At 39.1% G+C, this 14,242-nt stretch overlaps 1 protein-coding gene across 3 annotated transcripts in view; it reads left to right on the plus strand.

Annotated features, from left to right (window-relative positions):
* Window positions 1-14,242, plus strand: part of LOC108245532 (ephrin type-B receptor 1-B) — a 164,173-nt gene that overhangs the window by 44,441 nt on the left and 105,490 nt on the right. The window lies entirely within an intron of this gene.

Below are 14,242 nucleotides of genomic sequence, written 5' to 3' on the forward strand. Positions count from 1 at the left end.
TCCTCGACCTCTTTATTCACCTCTCTGTTTTTATAGATTCTTATTGGAGAATATCATCCAGCTATGTTAGACTCATCCTGCAAGGTCAAAATTCTCTGTGGAAAGTTTTTTTTTTTTTGCCTGTGGACTGTTTTCTATCTTCTGTTCCTTGACAGACTCCAGCAAAACCCTAGAGGAAAAACAAAGCCCATTGCCAAAAATATATAGACTTCCACAGGCAACTGAGCATGTGCTGCAAAAGAAAAAGGATGTAGTGTTTGGTTTTAATGAAAAGCATTGTGTTTGCTTGAAGGCACTGGAAAAGCCCAAGTTTTTATTTAAATTAATAGTAAGAAGAAAATGGGAAAATGTTTGAATGTCTGTGGTCACCATTGCTAGAGGTTTCACTATTTGGATGTATTCACAGCTTATGTACATGTGTTGTTGGCAAAACTATGTGCTAGAGCTGCACTAACGAGATCCCCAAAGGGAACCTCACTAGTGGTTAACGAAGTGAGATCTCACGGTGCATCATCTCTCATTCACACCGACTTAGCCACTGTCCCCGTGGTGGAGAGCACACAGCTGGGGAATATCAAACTTAGGCATCCATTACCTGAATCTCACTATGTTGGTCAAGGGAGAACACAGCCAAATTGAATAGCACCGTTCCCAGTCGCAGGAAGGATATGTGCACACGGAAATAGTCACACACACTCAGAAAACAATCAGTGATCCATCCCGGTGGCATCCTCCCCCAACAGAGTATAGTAACTACCGCTTACCGCTGAGTCTCCCTCTCAGTGTGAAACAGAAGTATGACATCTGATTGAGTCACTCACACCTCCATATGACTGTTAAATTGTCTTATATCTGCAGTCAATTCAGACTTAGTGCTTTTCCCAAGCCCCGTGGGCACAGGTGATAATTTGTCTTTTATTGAAATTCTGCTCCAATGGGTTCAAGGTGGTTGAAGGTCGTTCTTTTACTGCCTAAAATGAGATGGCGGTAGAGCACTGTGTTAAACCCTCAAGGTTCTAACTCTCTGACTCTTTCCTGTATGCTCTTGTCTGTTTCCTTTGCTGCCAAAAAGCAGGATTATTCAGGAGCCAGGAGTCAATTTTGTGGTGCACCCAAACATGGTTAACAATAGCATTTAATGAGATTGGATATACCTACCTGGTTTTTGCTTCTCCCCTTTGAATACAGGCTTAGTTATTACTTTTCTGTAGTGCATTGCCTTGTGCCTGGCGTGAAACTAACAGTATCAGAGAGGAAGATTTGTTAAGCTACTCATTTTGAGATTAGAGTGCATGCTTTATGATTTTCTTTTCTTTGTGTTTTCTTTGTCGGGGCCAGTGGAATTATCAGTTTGCCCTTACGTGCCATTTCATGTTCAGGGTCAGAATTTTAGGGTGAACGAGTAGAAGTGATTGATAGCAGAAGCCCACCTTGACTGTCTTGGGAGTAACAAAGAAATGTCATTTGTTGTTTGTTTGTCATCTGTCAGTTTTACTCTTTTTGCATCCTTAGAAGTATGTTTATGTCAATGATTTGATGGCAGTTTTGTTTCTGGGTTTTAGTGTACATAAACACTGCAAGTACTTCTGAAAAATGGACCATTTTTGTGCATTCAAGTATCAAGAGAAAAATGGGCTGATTTCTAAGAAATTAAGTGACTCATTTGGTTTGCCAAGGTTAGGTCCTTATCAAGATAAGATAACACTGGATGCTGATGCATGATGCACTTGCTGTGTCTCTACTCAGCCTGTATCTAATTCAGTATCTCTTTTCATTTGAACTACACCCACTTGCTTTCTTCCTCCCATTCTATCTCATTCGGGTCTTGCTATCCTGTCTCTTTTTCTTTATCTCTTAATTTCTCTCTGTCCTCCATATTGGATCCACATATTACAAGATGGTTATCTCAGTTCAAGTGGGTGACAGTAAAGGGCAGGCAATTCAGGGTTTTTTTTTTCTCTAACCCCTGTGTTGCTATAAAATGCAACTAAACAAGTCATACAGATAAATCACCAAACAAACAACTACTCCGTTTGTTTCTTTGATAATTACCTTATTGATTATAATACATATCTTTGTTTAATTTTTACTAGTTAGTCAAACAGTCATGTCACAGGACTTTGTTCATGACAATTCTCATTTGCTTGGCTTAAAAAAGCTTCATTGTGAGGTTTACTTTAGGTTCTATTGCTAAATGTCAGTCTCACAGAGTAATATGAGCTGATACTGTAAAGACAATCTAGTCATTACATTTACAAGAAGCAGGTGTGAGAATATATATAAATATATATAAAGGCCAGCGCTAACTATATTAACATCTAATTACATTATGAATGATTTAGAAATGTGTTTGAGTTTTTGTTAGTTAGAAATTAGTTTTTGTAAACCCATTATTCTTAGATAAAAATATTATCTTACATAGTTTTTTTTCTTACTAGCTCTCAACACAAAAACAGAGTTTGGTAGTAATAGAGTAATTTTCCATCTCTACTTTGGAAGCAGGAGAGTACTTTTTTTTTACAGACCTGCTGTGCTGTAAAGGGATCATCTTTGTGCACTGTGGTTCATGTCAGCTTCTCCATATTTGGAAAATTTTAAAGAAAAATTCCTCTACTTTTGTCATGATCCACTTCACTTCAGAAGCTCTAAATAGAAACAAAGGAAATAAAAAGCAGGAGGTCCAAATTGAATAAATAACAATGAGTGGGTGTGGTTGAGAGGCTTGGAAGCCATCCAAAATCTTGTTCAACAGCCAGTGAACCATTGGGGAGTCTGCCTCTCCCTAAATCTTGTTTTGTGAGCGGAGGAGCCTGATAAGAGTTGTAATTACCTTGTTTTAGAAGCTCAAATTGCCAGGTTTCTTAACAGCAGACAGGCAGGTTGAAGTAATATCTTCGGTAATGAGTGTTGTGATGATTCTTGGAGGCAAGCACTTCTTCAGTATGGATATTATTTTAATTTATTTTTGCTGCTACTAAAACAAACTATAGCAAAACATTCAGCAATACAAACAGCAATACATTCCTATGGCAGCTCAATGTAAACATATGAAACATTTATTTTTATATCCTAAAATATTTTATTTATTTTGTTTTTTTACCTTTTGACCTGGCAGAAAAATTAAGTTTGGTTCTGCAATTTATGTGCTTTGTCTACTCAGTCCAGTGCTTGCAAAATGTCTTTATTTAAACAATAAGCATTTTTACCATCAACTGTAATAGAGTAAGCAAAAGCAGCACATGTGTTGGATTTAAGTCTGCTAACGCTTGAAATCCGTAATGTGGCCTCATAAAAGCCAGATTTTTCCCTAAGATTTTCATGGCGTGAGATCATGGATCGGCATTAGCCAGTAGGAAGAGAAGCAAAATGGCTATTTGAAAGAGTATTTTTTTTTGTTCATGTTGTTGTTCAATTGCACCAATGGCTCATTGCCACATTACGCTGAAATATTGCTGCCTTTTCAAAAACCTATTTCACAGAAATTTTAGTATCTTGTTGTACTTGCCATTGCAAAATTACTTTCAGGATTAGTTTGGCTTTGATCAGTATTCAGCAATATCTCCATTATGAACTTTAGCTATCACACATATTTGGTTTTACTGCCTGTTTTTATGTGTAGGAGGAATTGAAGTCACTGGAAGTCATTTGCTCTTAAGCTGAATAATAATAGTTTCAAGTTAACAAAACATTGGTTTGTGTCTTCCATCTGTCTCTGGTTATAGGATTTTCAGCACGTGTTAAGACTTTGATTAGCTTTAACTAGAGCATTTTTTATTAAGGCAGGATAATAAGGAGAAACACTATTCCCTCTTTGTCTATACATAAGTTTAAAATGCATATTCACAAGATTTCATATATCATTGCTTACCTATGTAATGCAGTAGGCTCAAATATCTTTTTAAATTACATTTTGCATGCAATGTTATTATGTTCAGAGGACAACTCAGCTTCAGATGTTTTGTGTGTAAACATGTTCATTATCCTTTTAAAAGTGAGATAAACCTTTTTGTTACAAAGATTAAAAATGTAAGGAGAAGGTTTGCTCCATCCTTCCAATTTTTTTACCCGCTTTCCCTTTCCAGGGGATCTGGTGCCTATCTCCAGCAGTCATTGTGTGAGAGATGGGGTACATCCTAGACAGGCTGCAAGTCCATCACAGGGCCACATAGAATCAAACGAAACAAACAACCATTCATACAACCCCTGGCAAAAAGTATGGAATCACCAGTCTTGGATGAGCACTCATTCAGACATTTCATGCTGTAAAACAAACTCAGATCAAAATCATGATACAATAATAAGGTCATTCCAAGGTGCAACTTGTTGGCTTTCAGGAACACTCAAAGAAATGAAAAAAAAAAANGTCGTCAGCGCTGTCAATCACATGAAGAACCTCCCCAAAGTTAAAGTCCAGGGCCTGAGACAGGACGCCACAGTCCCACTGCTTATCGTAGTCAAACAGGGCTCTGAAAACCACCACAGGACACTGACGTTATTCTGTCAGAAGATGTTTGATCCAGAGGACAAAGATGTGTTCGTGTGACGTAGGAAACCTCAGGTGTGATGGCTCAGGTTACCTGACGTAGAAAGTGCGGTTGACTCTCAGACTGCCTGATGAGCTGTTCATCATCTGCTCCCTCAGGTCGTGGATCTTTGCCTCGAACCGACTGTACTCTGAACAGGAAACAGGAAACAGAAGCGGCATCAGTTGGTTCAGCTGGGTGTAAAACCTAAAACTAGTTGTTCACCTGCAGAAGAGGACCATCAGCCTAACGACCGATCGTTAGGGCCCTGATGATCAAAGTCCTCCTGGCTCTGAACAGCAGACACAGTGTTCCTCTGTTTGTGCCAGGGGACCGGATCTTTGGATGAACCAGTCTTTGCTGAGTGTATCTTGGGTTTTGAAAGCCATTGGGACGTCATGTTTAGAAAATAAATGTCTCAGCTTCTTTGAAACTCCCAGAACAGACAGAATGACCCCTGGTCTGGGTCTGGGTTAAAGGTCCTCTTTTTCACCCAGTCGCTGGCTGGAGTCCTGTTTGAATTTATCTGCTTTCAGGAAGGCCCAGTTAGGATATCCACATGGCTCCAGGGCCCATCTTGTGTGGGATTTCTCCTTGGCTCCTGAGTTAGTGGGAATGCTGTCTGCCCTGTGGTACAAAGTTCTAATGACTCTTAACTTGTGCTCCAGAGGGTGATGGGAGTCCAACTGTAAGTACTGTACAGGTGTCATCAACATACCTGAACCAATGGCTTGGTGGTTTCCCTGAGAAGGAGACCAAGGCTCTCTTTTCTACATCCTCCATGTGCAGGTTTGCAACAACAGGAGAAACTGGACCCCTCAGCACACCCATGTTTCTGTCTATACTATCGCCCCCCATATGTGAAGTAGGTTAACTGTAGGCACAGTTTCAGGAGTTGGTGTCTGATTTTAACCTTAAGCAGACCCTCTCCACAGCTTCAGCAACAGGAACGCAGGTAAAGAGTGATGTGACGTCAAGAGAGTCCATAGTTTCATCGTCTCCATGATTACGTCCTTCACCTTCTCCTCCATGGTATTCTGGATGTGATGTTCTGAGCTGCTGACTAACGGGCCGAGAACAGACAGCAGATATTTAGAAACATTGACAGTTAATCCTTCTAACAATCGGTATCAAAGATACGTCTGATTTGTTCACCAGTCCTCAGAATCGAGTGATTCCATATTTATTTCCCTGTGTTTGGTCAATAAAAGTATCATTTACTGACTTCCACAATGTTTTTTCTTCATTTCTTTGAGTGTTCCTGAAAGCCAACAAGTTGCACTTTGGAATGACCTTATTATTGTATCATGTTTTTGATCTGAGTTTGTTTTACAGCATGAAATGTCTGAATGAGTGCTCATCCAAGACTGGTGATTCCATACTTTTTGCCAGGGGTTGTACTCTCAGTCACACCTAAGAACAATTTAGAGTTACCAGTGAACCTAACATGCATGTTTTTGGTCAGTAGGAGGAAACCGGAATACTCGAAAACTCCACTCATGCCCAGGGAGAACATACCAACTCTACACAAGCAGGCCCCAGGCCAATAGGTGATCCTGTGACCTTCTTGCTGTGAGGCTACATGTCAATCCACTGCTCTGCTGGTTGCCCCCAAAAGTTTGGTCCTCCTTACTATTGGCCCTGAATTAAATGCCCATAACTTTTTTTTTCCTATATTCAAAAGACTGATGTTATCTGGATGTATACCACCTTCTTCTAAACCTTTGTAGCCAGTCAATATTAAGAGGCTATAAAATAATAATGAAATAAGAAATTGAAGTTCAGAAAACAGGCAAAAAGGAGAGAGAGAGAATGAAGAAGGAGAATGCTGATGCTAAACAGAGTGAAGAAACATGCAAGATCGGGAAAGAACACTTGTGAAAAGGGGAAGAGGGACGTGAGGCAGAGGGGAGATGGATAGATGGAAAGGAGAAAAAAAAAGAGGAGGTGAAAAAAAAAGTGGGTGGGTGAGTGGGTGGTGGGGTTATGATGAATTAAAGATGACACTCTCCTGCAGCCTGGTTTCTAAAGATCACTCTGTCTGCTAATGTAATGTTAATGAATGCAAATGATGTGCCTAACCTCTCTCCCCTGACCAAGGCAGACACGGAGAGAAATGGAAGAAAGAAGAGTGACAGAGAAAGATGGTGAAGGATGGACAAATAAGTGTCCAGTTAGGGTATAAAAATGTGCTCTATCTGCATTTTGCCAGTAGTTGGGAAATGAACTGACCACTAAAATTTCCTGTGAGAGTCTTCAGAGTTGGTGTTCATTGACTGTGTACCTTTGGGGGGTTAGGGAATGCATATGCATTCTACTTCTTCCCTTTTCTTTCTACAACAACTCAACTACAAAACTGTTATTTTGCGGGAAAAAAAAAAACAAAAAAAAATAAAAACATCCAAGTGCTGCATGATTTAATCTTAAATTGTGTGTGGCATGGCAGCCCAGATGTGTGAGGCCAAGACAATGTCACCTTGCTGTGATTATGAAATAATTTGATCAGGTTCTGCAGATACTGTATGTATACTAATTATCCTTACAAAGCTTTTTTTCTCCAACTTTTACCAGGTTTTGTTGTTCCACTCCTCTCCTATCGTCTCACCCCTCATGGCTCTCAGTTTTGTCTTATATGTTGGTCTGCTCTCATGCTGAAAATGGTATTTGCACACTGCAACTCCTGGCCCTGAACATTGTTAATGCATCTGTGTGTGCAGTCTGTAATTTGCAAGCCCGCTCATTTAATCCTCCTGCCTGCATCTCGGCAGTGCAGAACTTGTGTGTCACCACTCTGAGCTAATGTCTCAGAGGATGACAGATTATTTTCTGTCCAATTTTCAAATCAGACACATTGTCATGTGTGTCTTTGGGGAGACATGGCAATAACACATTTCTTTTGATGTATTCCGGTTGACTGTTCTGTCTTTTCTATTTAAAGCAAAACCCCTTCAATGAGACTGACATTGCTTTAGTGTGGCACAGATTAGAAAACTCTCACATCCATGTTTGGGAGGATTGTTGTCTTTGTTGAACATGGTGACTCAATCAGATTTTGCCTCTTTTTATTCTCGTTTCCCCAAAGCAGTGCTGCGCTGTAAACACGATCTCAGCTTTCAATTGGGCTAAATTGTCTCAAACGTGCTGGACATGACCAAGTCCTTCTCTCCAATTCTCTCTCACTACTTCTTGTTTTTTGGATGCTGTTGGTGATATGGTTCTGTCTTACTGTGAAACGTTTTTGTGGTTTGTTAAAAAAAATACTGTGCTCTGTCAAAAAAAAAAAAATGCTCTCACATTCATAAATCCCTTGAGTGGACGACTGATTAGTTTGGAAGATGCTGCACACTTTTTTCTTGTTTGTTTGTCACTTTGTGTTCAGCCCCATATTAAGATTCCAGGCTCAGCAGGCTACCATGGGGTTTCATCATTGTTAAGTGCTCATTTCAGTCTTGATGATTTCTCCTGTGGGTTTTTCATCCTCGTCTTTTGCTCTGTCTGTCATTTTTCTTCTCTTTTGGATCTCTATTTTTTCTGTTTGTTTTAAATCCTACCCTCCAAATCCTGTCCCCTTAAAGAGAAACCCCAACGTAAATGAAGTTATCTAAGGGCCTCAGATCTTTCATTTTGTTGCTACAATCACAAAGCAAAGGCCTTTGGAGCCCATCTAGCATTCAGCATTTGCACATGATAGTTTCATTGAATTACAAAGTGTACTAGCAACCTTGAGCAGGACGACATAGAGGAAGGAGGTTAACGGATAGATGAATTGGAAAGATGGAAAGGGAATGGAAATCTTTTGAGAATTGTATGCTGTATTGATTGAGGAGCCAGGAAGCTTCGAAGAGGGGCTTCAGCACATGTTCTATCGACCAGCAACAGTGCAATGTTTCAGACATAGCCACAAAGGAGGGAATTATACAGGCATGTTGCCTTTTTCACTATTTATTTAGAATTAGACTGATAGGCTAAATTAGTACAGAGAAGTTGGACAATCTATTGCTGCTGTTCTCTTTCAACTAAACTCCCTTTCTGGAAATATTCTTTGGGCTGGTGCTTGTAATATGCAATAATGCGTGTCTGTGTGATGTATCATGCGACTGCTTGCTGACGTGTAATTGCGTGAAGAAAGCTGGAGCCTTATCGATCTATAACGCAGGGCCCCATCAATGTTTAATGCAGTCTCTCTCCCTCTTTCATTTCTCCCCCCTTCTCTATCTGTGGAAACAGCCCACCATTTGGTATTGATCTATCACTTGCTGCTAATAAGAAAGAGCAGCGCTCTCTGGGGTTCAGCCCCTGTCTGAGTGTTAGTTGTGGCTCTGCTCATGACTACTGAGTTTTGACTACAATGCTTGCAGTGTATCAGTTTAGGAGAGGTTTTTTTTAACTGTAGAATAGCCCATATCCATTGTATATGTGTAGAGTAAGCAGTGTTTTTTATGTAGTCACACTATGTTCTGTGGCTTTAAATGTGACACCTACAAGCTATTGTTTTTCAATAGATTTATGAACCACAGATACATAGTCAACACTAAGCTCTCTTTATGGGTATTTTATTTTCTCAGGTTGAACTACTTGTGAACTTGGCTGTGTTTAATGTGTTGGAGAGGAATAGAGTGGAAACGACTCAGTTCCCCTAAAACACAAGGGACTGTAAAAAGGTATTGTTTTGCCTTGTCCTCCAAATTAATTTAAAATGAGAGAGAAAATGTGTTCAGAGGACAAATTGATTTTGCAAGGGTTTCCTTAAGTAAAGGCAGACTCAGAGTAAAGGAACCGATTTGTCTCTGATTCTACTGATGTCCTTCTGTTCAGAAGAGAAATCTGTTTAGAGACCTCAATCAGTGTATGGCCCAGATTACATGGTAATGTGAGAGTTTTACAGATTTAATATTCAACTCCCCAAACTACTCACATTGTCACCGGGGTGGCCCTGATAATATCAAACAAGTTTGATATTTAAGAATCAAATTTGGGAGCAGCAGATAGTGTTGCCAGGCAACAGTAAACATTTCAGCCTTGAATCATGAATCTTGATACTGTTGACAAATGTCAGAATCCACACTCCAATCCCAGCCTCCCCAGTTCTCATTGAAGGATAGGCTGCCTGTGTCTTGACAAACAGATTATCACCCAAACTCCTCCATTGCTATTTTTCCAAGGCAGAATATTGAAGAATGTAACTTCTTCCGTAAAACAGTTTCCATATTATGGTAATCAAATTAAATGATTAATCTTTTAAACCAACTACATTGTTGTAGTTTAGATAGCTAAATAAAAGATGTTCTTAATAAAATAAAAAATATGATTAAAATGAAAATGAATAAAAAAAATATATATATTAAGATGAATGCTACAAAATTATGGCTTAACATGAAAATAAACATTAAAATTAATTGAATGCCTGGCATTCCTTGAAGGGATGCATATTTCCTGCCTCCTTTCATGACAGAGTTCTAATTCAAGATGGCCATCACTTCCATATCTCACAAGATGTGCGCATTTAAAGCTCAAAGTATGTGTTCAGATGACTCTCAGCTCCTACTACACAAACGTCACCTCAATATCTGTAATTTAGAGTAAGTTATAGCCGTTTTTTGCCATGTAGATCAGCTGTGGTAGCCATCATGGTTTTAGTTTACTCCAAATGCTAGTCAATTGTAGATGCATATCTAAGGATTATTTTGTGAAAGTTTAGTTAAATATGTGCAATGGTTCGTGAGTTAGACAGACTGTTGACTGTAACAGCTAATGCTAAAAGATTTAATGAAAGCTGTACAATGTTTAGAGCTCATATGTGTTGGGAATGATCCTCAGGCACTACACAAAACTTTAGTCCAATATCTGTAAAATCAGCTGTAAGTCAATTGGCTGTAGCGATCATCTTGAATAAAATGGACTCTAAACTTTAATCACTTGTAAATGTACATCTCATAACTTTTTTTAAACAATTTATGTGCTTGCTAAAGTCACTTAGCTGTGGCAGCTATCCCGAATGGGATTGACTCCAAAAATTAGTCAGTTGTAGATGTACAGCCAATGCTTATTTTTTTTGTTTAGTTTTTTTAGTTTTAGTTTTATTCAGAGTTGTCCACTGGTTCATAAGATATTTTGCTAATGGTACAGACAAACAAACTGGAACACTCAGACATGGGCAAAAACATAATCACTTCACCATCTGGGCAATAAAAAAATAAACTAATTGCTTTTGTACTTAATATAAATAACTCATGTTAAAAGGAACATTTTTTATATCTGTTATTGAGCTTTTTAAAGGGCCCTACACATCATCTGATTTAAACTCAGGCAGATACAGATGGGATATTTTTCAAATCCCCAGAGCTAGTGGACAGGTGTGGGAGCTGTGGCATGGTGGCTGCACGAGCCCCACCTCACTGCTAATCACCACTTAGTATACTCCATTTACTCATGAACTACTTTCATATTCTGCTAATGGTAGGAATTAGGTCACATGACACAGCTCATCCTCCCTTCCCATGGGTCTCTGACCTTTTTTGTCCCCCACCCAGATCGTCTTTTACTTTGTTCCCTCTCCCCTCTGTTTTAAAGGAAATGGAAAAATGGTCTACCAAGTGCCCGTGTGATTTGACTAAAGCTTCTGTGATTTCCCCTGAGAAAGGGTTGGCAGTCCCCACAATGCTGGCTGGTGCTGAGAGCTGTTTCATGCTCCTATCTCACCAGCTGACAGCAAGTCTTACAAGCAGGCAGGGAGGCAAGGAGGCAGGCAGGCTGGAGCTAGCTGACTGTGGAAACTAGACAGGGCAAGGCTGATCTTAAGGAAATTGAAACACTCTGATGGAAGCTGAGTGTGAACAAGGATGTCACTCTAGGTGTACATAGAAATTTGCTCTCTGTGTTGGCTGGTGCATGTGTAGCATGTGTGTTTGGGAGCATTTTATAAAAACATATATGTGAATATGTATGTGTCCCATTATAATAGCTAATTGTCTCATGTTTGTGGATAGTTTGTCACTATAAGTGAAGAAAAAGAAAAAAAGGTGCCTCTCCCTCCTTGTGACTTTGCAGGACATTTACTTTACTTTGAAATGACAGTTAAGATCTTTTAGGGTTTTTGAAGAAACGCTATAAACAATTTATATCTTCCCTGTTGCAGATTGCTTTTAGAAAAATATTTTAATTCTCATTGGACTGACAAGCATACTTCTAGTTTGAGTAGGGCCACAACCAAAGTGGATTATGGCCTTGTAATGAACTTGCAACCTGTTTTGGATGTACCCTGCCTCTAATACATCGACTGCTTGAGATAGGCAAATTCAGCCAAATTCTGTTTAATAAACCTTTACATTGTCATCAGTTTTGTTTCACACAAATATTTACATAGAATTCTATAGTTATTTACAAGTGCAAAATGTACAAGCTGCAGCATTTCCATTTCACTCCTGGTGGTAAGACTTTAATATTACCAGATTAAAAAAAAATAATAATCTAAACATCCCAAAACAATATGAGATGTGAATGTCAATGCATGATGGATGAGTAACACTCAAAAAAAAAGGAAAGAAAGAATAAGCCCATGGGCAGATGATATCATTTGGTTTTTATGTCTAAGATGACTGTCTAGCACTGCTTAGTCCTGTCCTTTTGTCCACTTGGACCTTAAGGAAGACACAAGAAAAGAACACAAGAGCAGGCCTTGTTAACTGAAGAAGGCCTTCACACTATATGAACAAAAGCTGCAGAATCAGTGAAACCCCAAATAGTATGAATTGTCTTAGGGAAAGATTTGAAATCTTGTCTTAAAATCTTAATACAGGGTGCAGTTTTTATCTTTGAATTTCATCAGTGAGATTTCTTTTTTTATCAAGAACACATATTGGCTGTAGTAGCCAGACGTTTGCGTATAAAGTGGACGAGGTCCAAGCCAAAAACACCCGCAACCACAGTTCCTCAGAAAATTTCCCAAAGCACCCTGCTTATCTGCTTCAGATCACCACCCAGGCATACAAGTTTTCCTTCTGCCACCCAGTTTTATTTGTCTGGGAAAACAAGCAAGACAGAGGGCATGTTTTGGCATGCAAGATGTAAAATTTTGATTAATTCCTTCAATCTCTGTGAAACGAATCATTTAGGGCAGAGAGTAAACTTTCTGTTACAGGCAAAATCTCCCATTGCCATTTACTTCAGTCTTTTTTTCATAAATCAGTTAGACTGAAAGAAACAGGTAAGCTGTGTGTCTTTGTGCTAAGTGTCACATTTGTTTCCTCTTTGCTTGAGTTTAATATCAGACTATGATTTCTGTGTACCCACAAGGCACAGCGCCATCAAAACAGAGCTGAGAAACTTATTGTGTAAACTGCCAGAATTATCTGTCAGTGTTATGTCACTGAGGATTAGCAGGGAGAAAGGCAGTGTAACCTTTGTGTTTCTATAATTCATAGTGGTCTGAGATGTCACTTTGTTTACTATAGACCCGACAAATTGTCAACTTGTTCCCTTTATTACAATGTTTTGCAATAAATGTCTTCTATTTTCTTTTCCTTTATGTATTCAGCATCCATTGTCAATTTTTGTGCATATGTTGAACAAATTGCAGTGAAACACATCTACTTTGTTGTTATCAACACTCTCACATCAACACTGCACAAAAAGTAGGAAGGTTTGTTTGGTCACTTAATTCTTTCTTGTGACAATGCTTCTTGGCAATAAGTCGTATATTGTTGGAAAGCCTTTTTATTTCCCCTTAAATGGTGCCACAGTTGTTAGGAAAATACATTTGTGAGTTGAGCAGCAGAGTTATGCGTGTGGGCTGTACCCATGAAAAACTTGCCAAATCTTTTCTGCCAATGTGAAACAGCTTATTCTGCTATTGACACTTGTATTGAGCATCTGGTATCCCAGGTGCTGACAATCAGATGCAAATCAGGCAGCTGATTGTCAGCACCTGTGGACAACCAGTGGCAATTCCATATTTCAACAATCTGGGACCAAACTCCTCCAAGATGACAATGCTCAACCCCACAGAGTGGGGTTTACCTGAAACTACCTCTGGAATTTGGGAGTTGAGCAGATGGAATGGCCTGCCTGCAGTCCTGACCTCAATCCTGTGTATTTAAGTGACCGACACAACCACATTGACTAACTAAATGAGATGCCATCCCACAGCAGTGTGTGACCAAGCTGGTGAGCAGAATGAGGAGGAGGTGCCAGACTGTTGTGGCTGTGTATGGTTCTTCCACATGTTACTGAGGCCTCTATTCGTTAAAAGAATTATTTAAATTGCCAATATGTCTTCCTTCTTCAGACTTCAATTGTCCAATCCAAATAACAACACCAAACAAGCATCAATAGCAGAATAAGCTGTTTGGCATTGGCAGAGGAGATCTGGAAAGTTTTTCGTGAGCACAACGCACATACTTAGCTCTGCAGCTCAACCCACAAATGCATTTTCTTAACAAATGGGGCACTGTTTAAGGTAAGATAAACAGTATAAGATTTATTGCCTAAAAGCATCATTACAACCAAACACAATTTTTTTTTACTTTTCCTGCTAAGTATAAATACTTTTTATAAGTGTGTGTTGAGAGGAACACCTTTAACATACTAGATTTTAGAGAATTTCAAAATTCTCTATTTTTGAAACAATATCCTTCTGAGTTAACTATGCGCAAAATAATGCAGTTTTTCAAATGAAGAAAAATACAAAAATATACAAACTTTTAGTTCTATAAGTAGTTGCA

This window comes from Kryptolebias marmoratus, linkage group LG20, assembly GCF_001649575.2.
Source record: "Kryptolebias marmoratus isolate JLee-2015 linkage group LG20, ASM164957v2, whole genome shotgun sequence".
In the NCBI taxonomy this organism is placed as follows: domain Eukaryota; kingdom Metazoa; phylum Chordata; class Actinopteri; order Cyprinodontiformes; family Rivulidae; genus Kryptolebias; species Kryptolebias marmoratus.